This window comes from Crocodylus porosus, unplaced genomic scaffold (genome assembly GCF_001723895.1).
Source record: "Crocodylus porosus isolate Cpor-Errol unplaced genomic scaffold, CroPor_comp1, whole genome shotgun sequence".
Taxonomy (NCBI): domain Eukaryota; kingdom Metazoa; phylum Chordata; order Crocodylia; family Crocodylidae; genus Crocodylus; species Crocodylus porosus.
This window is the reverse complement of record NW_017728886.1, coordinates 138,942,660-138,951,513: the sequence shown is the minus strand read 5'-3', so window position 1 is coordinate 138,951,513 and position 8,854 is coordinate 138,942,660.

The following is an 8,854-nucleotide window of genomic DNA, read 5'->3' as shown; positions in this document are numbered from 1 at the left end:
CCATTGGCCTGAATGAATAGGGCAATTTCTTTTTTTCCTTTTTTTCCTATTTGATTAAGGCTCAATGTACATAATAAAGAATATAGTAGTTACCAAAAAGATTAACCATGCATAGCAACAGCACCTGCAAAGTTACACTAGGCACATTCTTAATGTTTCTTCTACTTTCAAATGATAATATGTATTATATTGTGGTGGATTTGTTTAAAAATGGTGCACATTCATAGGATGTTGCCCACTACATAATAAAAGTAATTTCTACATGCACAGAGCAGCATAGGACTAAAGGATAGGGAACTTCATTAAGGACAAGTTAGTAGGACCTTATTCTAATTAAATCAATTTTCCATGCAACTAAAACAGTTTTATTTAGCAATATAATACCAACCTATGTCTAGATTAAGCTTTCCAAATGCCATGTCATTTTTTATGAATCACATGTCCTTATTTATGACCTAGGAGACTGACTCCTGTAGAAACTGAGCACTAAGCTGTAGTAACAGGTAAGTATAGATGATTGAAGTTATACCAACCTGATTTCCCATTACAATAAAAATGCTCAGAGGCAGACAGAAGCCTTTCTCAGGAAGCCTAAGATATGGTTCTTGGCTAAAATAAGCCACCTCTTTTGGAACAAAAACAGAAAACATAGCAGGTTTAAACATACTTACCTGCAAGAGAGAGACAAGTATCAAACAGCTATAGCTGTAAAATGGCCACTTAAGACTGCAGCTGCTTGGCTCTGCCTAATTTAAAGGGCCTAGTCCTTAAAGGCATGCTGGGAAAGTCTTGGGAGAGAGAGCAATATTGCATTCAGGTGACTTAGGAAGCCACAAGTAAGCAAAAAAAAAGTTGCTAGATAAAGAAAAAGGAAAAGGATTCTTTATCAGGGTCAGGCAATTATTTTGGGCAGAGGGCCACTTACTGAGTTTTGGCAAGCCATTAAGGACTGCATGACAGGTAGCCAGGGGCAGACAAATGTTAATTTTCTAAATTTTTAGGCGCCCCACGGGCTGGATAGAATGGCCTGGCAGGCTGCTTTCAGCCCACAGGCCTCATTTTGCCCACCCCTGTTCTATATGCATGGAAAATACCATTTTATAACAGTTTTAGTGGTCTTGGTTGTAGCTGTGTTGGTCTTAGGGCATAGGCAGACAAAGTTCTTTGGATAAATCTAATATCTTTTAGTAGACCAACTAAAATTTTAGTTGGTCTACTAAAAGATATCAGATTTGCCCAAAGAACCTTGTCATCATATAATATACACCTTTGCCTCCACTCATTCCCTGGTCTATCTTATAAATGCAAGTGCATTTATAATCCCTGAACTAGTAGCCCTGTCACTGCAGCTGCTAGGGGAACTTATCAAGTAAACAAGTGAAAAACAGATCCTAACTAACCACGTGTGAAAACCAGCGAAGGTAAAAGCTGAATAAAGCAAATGCTGAGTAGAAAATCCCTTATTCCCATGCCATAGCCCTTGTAATAAAGTTCCCTGAAACCTATCTAGTGTAATCCTGTCCTATTAGCCTGCACGGTGACCCTTGCCCACTCCTGGAAAACACAAGCTTGATTCTGAGGAGCATAGCGGTACCAGCCTGAAATTGCCTCATTTGCTTTGCTGTATTTCCCCTTCTCTTTCATCTCCTTTTTGGCTATACTTCAGTAACATCAACACACTGTGGCTCCTTCCATACTCCACAAAGGCAAAGAGATTGCACTTTCTGTGGTCTATATGCCATAAAATGAACTTGTAAAAAAATGAGATACTATAAGGAAGAGAGCCTGAAAAGCAGCATGTCCCTACAAGAAACCAATCAAAGGAACAGGCAAAGAGCATGGCTTCACCAGATGCTGTTATTGGCTGAGGTTCCTGTACCACAGTCTTGCATTTGTGATTACAGATAGCACACAGCATCTATAGTTTATAGCCACTTATACTAACTTTTTTAAAGCACCTCATCTGAAAAAACCGCATGTAATGCACATTTTTGTTACCAATCTTTGTAACCCCTTCATGTGTGCATGTCATAGATCAAGCCCCTGACCCCTTCATGTGTGTGTGTGTGTGTCATAGATCAAGCTAATGCAACTGTGACTACACAAAGTTGGTGTAAAGGAGGAATCATCTTAACTATGTGGTTAAATTTGACTTGTGATAAAATTCAGTAGCACCACTCCACCCTTGATCACCTTTGCAAAAGTTACTTACACTAGTACTGAGTGGGTATAAAATACTGCCAAATCAGAATGCCTGCTTTAAATTGTGAACATAAATCTCTCAGATGCTACACCCAAGAACTGAAGATATCTTCTCAATATCACAGGACTACGTGAAAAAAGAAAAACCCAAGAGATCACTGCTTTAAATCTGCTTCACCGGACAATTATAGTTATCCATTTCTATCTCTCTTAGTACTTTCTAATTCTATGTTAAGACTAATCAACTCTATGAAGTTCCCCAAGTATTTCTTCTGCCAAAAAGACAATATTGTATATAAATGGCTCCAATCTGGGAAACAGTCCAACAGAAACTGTTCAGGTGAATAAAACTGTGATTTAGATGCAGGTAGAAAACAACATTTAAAACACTTTTAGAAAAAATACCAAAAAACCTGGATATGTTTGACTGTTACAGTATCTGAACAAATCTGCAGATGGCAAGAAAGCTGATATCTTCTGACCTCACAAGACAAAAAAAAAAGATTTTTATAACATTAAAAAGGATTTTTTTACCTACTCATTTTTGTACACATGATTAGAAAAATCTATCTGGACTCTCCCTCTGAAAGATGTACCTTAAGTCTTGTAATAACTAAGACATCTGACCAAAAATAGTCCTAAGTTATGTTAAACCTTTCTAAAACATTACTTGACTAGTTTCTGAAATAAGTGTTTAACAAATAATGGCACGCTATAAAGTTGATACGTCACTCCATAGGGATGCTGTAATTCTATTATTTTGAAGCATGTGGATCCAAACAAGCTAGGCTGGGTACCAAAAGCAATCTAAAAGCAGTAGTGCATAGTTCTACTTCAAGTAATTCTCTCGAGCATTGTCTCTGGTGGCTTTTCTTCTTTGTCTTACTTCTACCATTCGGATCTTTTGTCCATTTTCCCCTTTCATTTCTACTCTCTAAAGACTTTTCTATGAGGGGAAATATGTATTCAGTAAGGCAGAGTAGGAATTTACAGGGTTAATGCAATAGCACACACAGGGAGTTAGAGTGGAGTAGCTAATATGCTATAGATTCACACCCCCGCTTACTGTGCACTAACTTCCCCTGAACAGACAAATAGTCCCCATAGGATTTGTCTTCATGGTATTTTTAGTTTCAGCTGTAATTTGAATTAGCTTGAGGTAAGACCTAATGCTCTCTAAGTCTATGCTAGACAGCCCATCATGGATGACATGTTGAAGCCTAAGTGGTACCTATACTTGAGCAATTAGTGCAGTAATGATGCAGCTGCTCAAATTACAATTCATTAGATACTAATCAGATCACTCTACCAAGCCAATTACAATGCAGTTACTATTTTGCAATGTAGTCACTCATTTAATCTAGCTAGCTTGAGTGAGATGACTAGTCTGCTAACTAGCTAACTCCTGAAAAAAGACAAGCCCATGGTTGATCTCGCAAGTTACCATACCAATATTTGCAAGAGACTCTGAAGTATAGTTAAAGCCCCTGGTCCATTCCCAAGCTCCCATTTCTGTCTCCACCTGTCTCTGCTTTGTTCTCCTAGACATCTTTATCACTTTTAAAAATAAATATTGTGAAATATCCAAAAGGTCCTGCACAAAAGGTGTCCCCTGCCCAGACAGCAAGGTTGCCTATACATGTTTGGAGGTGACAGGGCATGAGATTCAGTTAAGTGCCCCATGGCCATTTTTAAGCACACAGGGGCTTACTACATGTGACACTGCGGTGACAATGCAGTGTTCTAATAGGAACGTGGAGAAGACTTAATTAATTGAGTCTGTTCTGATGTGTTCTACTTAGAATGCGTTGGAGCACATGTATAGGCAGCCCAACTGACAGGACACCCTCAGTGAGGGGGAGGGTCTTCAGTAGACCATCCTGAATTCTACCGTAAGCCCATGAGCCACTGGGGTCCTAGGTTGGTCCACCTTTGGGCCCATCTCCACAGGAATGTATCTTGTGTGCTTCACTGACATCCCTGGCACCTGCCCCTTCTGTCAGCAGAGGAAGACCCTGGTGCATGCATAGTTTGAGTATGCCAGGTTGCTCTTGCTAAAGGACCTCCTCCTGAAGTTCTGGCTGCACTTCTCCCCACAACTTTTCCTTTAGGTATTCCTCATCTATGGCCACACCAATTCCTAAGACTACTGGTCAGCCTCCTCTTGGCTCTGGCCAATTTTGCCACCCACCAGCCCAGGAACCCAGGTAACTGTAGGACCATTTTCCTGTCACTGTTCTGCATGCATCTCTGGACCGAGTTTCACTGCAGGCATCCACTAGCTCTTGGACACATTTGAGAGGCAGTGGGTGCTGGCTGGTGTTCTCTGTTAAGCGTCTCCACTGAGATCATTTGTTACTAACTTATGGCCGTCACTGTCATTTTTGTTTTCTCTTTTGTTGTCCCCAGTAATTAATTAATTGTTATGCTTCTAGTGGCTTCCCTGATAAGGGAGGCTTATAGTTCTCTCAGTGGCACTGTTCTTTTGCATAACAAACAGACCTGACTTTCTGCATAAAATTTAAATTTATTGCCTCACTATTAAGACTGCACAGCTCTGAGCCTTCCTATATTATTAAATCACTTTTTTTCACACCCTATACTATCACCACTTTTCATATCCTGCCTTATTTTCCCACTCTTATTCTCTTACAGTGACATCCCCTTTCCTCTGTGCAAAGTGTGTTCTCCCAGTCAAGCACACAGGCATGCTTACTCAGTGAATGCCACCATATTTAGTTTTTCTTAAGGGGATAACAGTTTGGCAGTTCTCCACCTTGGTGGCTGCTTCTATGTACAAATTCTTGGTTGCTACAAAGGATGAGAAATATATAATTTGTGTTTGTGGGAGCAGAGGGATGGGAGGTAAGCAAATACCACAGAGCTGCTATGATAATTGCATTTTGAAGAGGAGGCCAGCAGTCTGCCAGCACACTGTACACAGTTTACATATCTGGCTATGTTCCTGTTGGCTCTTTCTTCAATTTCTTTCCTTTGTCAGAACCTACAGATCTTTCCGTCTGCTGACCTCCAATCTTGTGTAACTTCGTCTTCCCTTTTTGCCCTACCTCATTGCCACTTAGAATACCAAATAAAAATTCACTCCGACATATGAAGTCTCATTCTATTTTTTTTTGTTTTAACCTTCTTCTTTCCTTTCCCTAGTCTTTCCTTTATCTATCTTTATTTTCTATGCATCTGTTTTATACATTGTAAGCTGCTTGGGGCCAAGAGGGAGTGCTTAAAACTCTGTAAAGCACAATGCAAAAATATGAAGCTATAAACATCATTAAAATAACTACAAGGGAGTCATAAGTAGACCCCTGATGGTTTCCATTCTGAAGAACTTAAAGCCAAGGCAGTAAGACTCATCACATACAGGAATATAGCAGACTGACATTCAAATTGTCAAGTCCTTCGAGGAGTTAACCTACAAGTTCAGGAGATGCTTTTAAATTCATCTTCATGGCAACTAGCAAGGCTTTATCTAATCAGCACTAAAATGCTAGATTAAGGCTACAAAAAAGAAAAATAACACCTTCAATTTCTGGTGATTTTTCCAGGGATATGAGTCCAGTGGTGGTTACTATGTTGGATTCCCACTACACATTTTTTTTTCACCTCTGAATTTCAAAGAAACACTGCCTACTTGCATATAGGCTATCAGAAGAAAACCAACACAAAATAGAAATGCTACAAGGTGAAAATACAAGACCAATGAGCTGGAACTAGAATCTGTCCCAGTGCCTGTTACGGGGAATTTCTGCCATCCTGAGCTGAGAAGCCCAATCTAATGAGGGATATTTTGGAGGTAGCCAATTGATTTGGCTCAGTTATTCTAAGGCATGAGCAACTTAAGTGCCCTCAGGAGATAGACAGACTATCTTCTTGAAATACTGATGTTTGGGGACCCATAGGCTATGTCCAAACAAATGCACATAAGCAGCATGTGGTGCTGAAGTCCCATCTCTGGTGTCATACACCACATATGCAGGCATTCCCTGCACTGCTATATTGCAGTATAGAGTTTTGTTTTGACCCCAGGAGATCCCAGGGTCAAAAAATAGACACAAAAAAAGCAAGGTGGCACACATGGTGGCAAAACTAGAGCCTGGCCAGCTGGAGTCACACTCTGGTTGCCAGCCAAGTTCCCAGCTGCAGGAGCTCTGCAGCTGCATCTCCCTGAGGCCCCCAGGACTCCAGGTAAAGTAAAGAAGAAGAAGGGAGGCGAGGTGTTTGATACAGTCAGTGGTAGGAAGTAAAATGAGTTCTTTCTTCACAGGGCTGTACCTCCCCTACACCTTGGCCTTACTGTATTTATGGGTGTAGGCTCATTATTCCCCTTGGTGTCTTATCCTCATGTTAAATACAGCATGGTGTCTGGGTGCTGACAAGTCATCCTGGTCTCTTGATCACAGGAACTATTGGTTAGTTAGGAGCAGTATTTGCCAGCTCATACCACTCATTAATTATCTTGTTAGTAAGTTCATCACTACTGTTAAAAAGTTCATCACCACTGGTCCCTATAGTAACTTGGCCTTTATTTAAAGCATCCCAGTGAATACGTTTATCATCATTCAATTGTTCTTCTTTTATCTCTTATCAATTAATGAGTTTATCCTTGTTCAGTTGGTCCTTATTTAAATCAGCTAATGCATCAAATAACACATATTATTACTTAAATGATCCTTATTTTCATTCCATCAATTAACAAGTTTATCAGCATTTAATTAATCATTTCTTTTATATTTAATTAATTAATATGCTGGTCATCCCTCAATCTTATTAGTACTTCCTTAATAGGCTAGTGCATCTTCTTCCTTTTTTTCATTAAGCCTACTGTGGTTGGGTAATTTCACTTGCTGGCTCCCCAATGAATTAACTAAGTCTATCCTGACCCTGTGATTGAGCACTTAAATTTTTCTTATTCACCAGCCTGGGCAGCTCTCTCTCCACTATGGCTTTCTGTGCCACCTTTCCTGTGGAGGGGTGTCAGGGGATGGCATCCTGTAGGATGGCCATGATCTTCCCAAGGCCCTCTTACTGTGCCACGTTGGCCCAACGTGCACCCTCGATTCCTACCCACCACGTCTTTGATCAAATGATTGATAGGGATGCTGCCTCTAAGTCCTCTTGAACACAGTCAAAATTGGTTCTCAGGACCCTGTGGGTCCCTGGTCCCCTGGTGGGTCCCACTTGAAGATGGTTGTCATAATGGGTGTTTTGGGGCACCCTAGCCATATGGGCTATGCGTGGTTCCAACCACCCCTTTACAATGCCTCAAGCCTCACAATTGGAACTGATGTTGTTCAGTCTGAGTCTTGTTATAATTTGGCCCCCTGGTCCTTCCCAGGCTCCCCGCAGCCCAATCTCACACTATGTCCTCTCTGGTGCTGGGGTCAGTGCACCCCCAATGTTGTGCCCTCTCTGGTGCCAGGGTTCCCATGTTCCCATGGGTCCCCTATGAGGCCTCCTCCTTCCTCTAATAGCCTCACCCAAACCACTGGTCTTATACAGCAGTAAAGAAAACACAAGCTCCTGGGCTGCAACATAAATTAAAGCCATCTGGCTACAACATCATTCAAACCATACTGGGGAATACTCTGTCCCTCAACAGTATCAGAAGCTGTTCCTGCAGCCAGGCCTCTCCCCTTTGGTTGCTGTGGGAGAGCTCCTTCCCCCGGCCGTAGCTCTGGGGTTTCTATATGAGCCAGGCTCTGCTCCTTCCAGTCAGCTGACCACTGGCAGGTGTGGGCAATTCTAGCTGCCCTGCTAACCAGCAGCTGGGGGCTCCCCACTCACTGCTAGGGCTCTTTCCCTAGCAGTTTCCACTCTTTAAGGGAGCAGGGCACCTAAGTGCTCTGTGACAAGGGGTTTGTCCTCTCCTGGTCTGGCTTTGTCCCCAGCTCTGGCTTACTGTTCTGGCTCTCAACACTATCTCCATGCTTCCACACAGCTTTCATGAGCTTGGCTACTCTCGTGCTTTCCCCTTCTGGGGAAACTCATTTGTGCTGGTGGCCCCTTTTAGTTTACAACAGAAGTCCTGTTGGCCAATAGAAGCTGGCTCCATGTGCATGTGGCCCCACATGGCCTGAACAGACCAGAGGGGATGCAGTTCATTCTCCAATCACCAGCTGTGCAGTTTTGATAATTGCGCTGCCATCCCAGGGTCTGACAGTGAGTTTCTCTGCAGGCTCTGGTCCACCAGGACAGCCTGGACCATAACAGGGCCTGAAACTAATGCCCTGTTACAAATAGGTAAATATGTGCCAAGAAATATATGTGATGATCCATTATCTATATACATTACACATTAGTAGCTCCGACTCATACACTTTCACTTATATACAATAATTGAGCAATAAGTTGTTTTTGTTAGGTTAAAAAGTGCTACAAAACCTTCCGTAGCTTGATTTGTGCCCAAATAATTCTTTTTTTCCCCGCTTGTTTGTTTTTTGCTTTTTCTGCATTAGCTTATGGTAGCACCATTTGCAGGCAATGCCATTTTCCAAACCTGTGATGAATCATTAACAGATTTAATGAAATTGCTGAAAACAATCATTGTCAATTTCCAATTTTCATATGGTAGGATTGTATGTCTAAAGCAGGTTTTGGAGTCAGTCATCTTCATTATCTGGGTTCACTGCAAAAA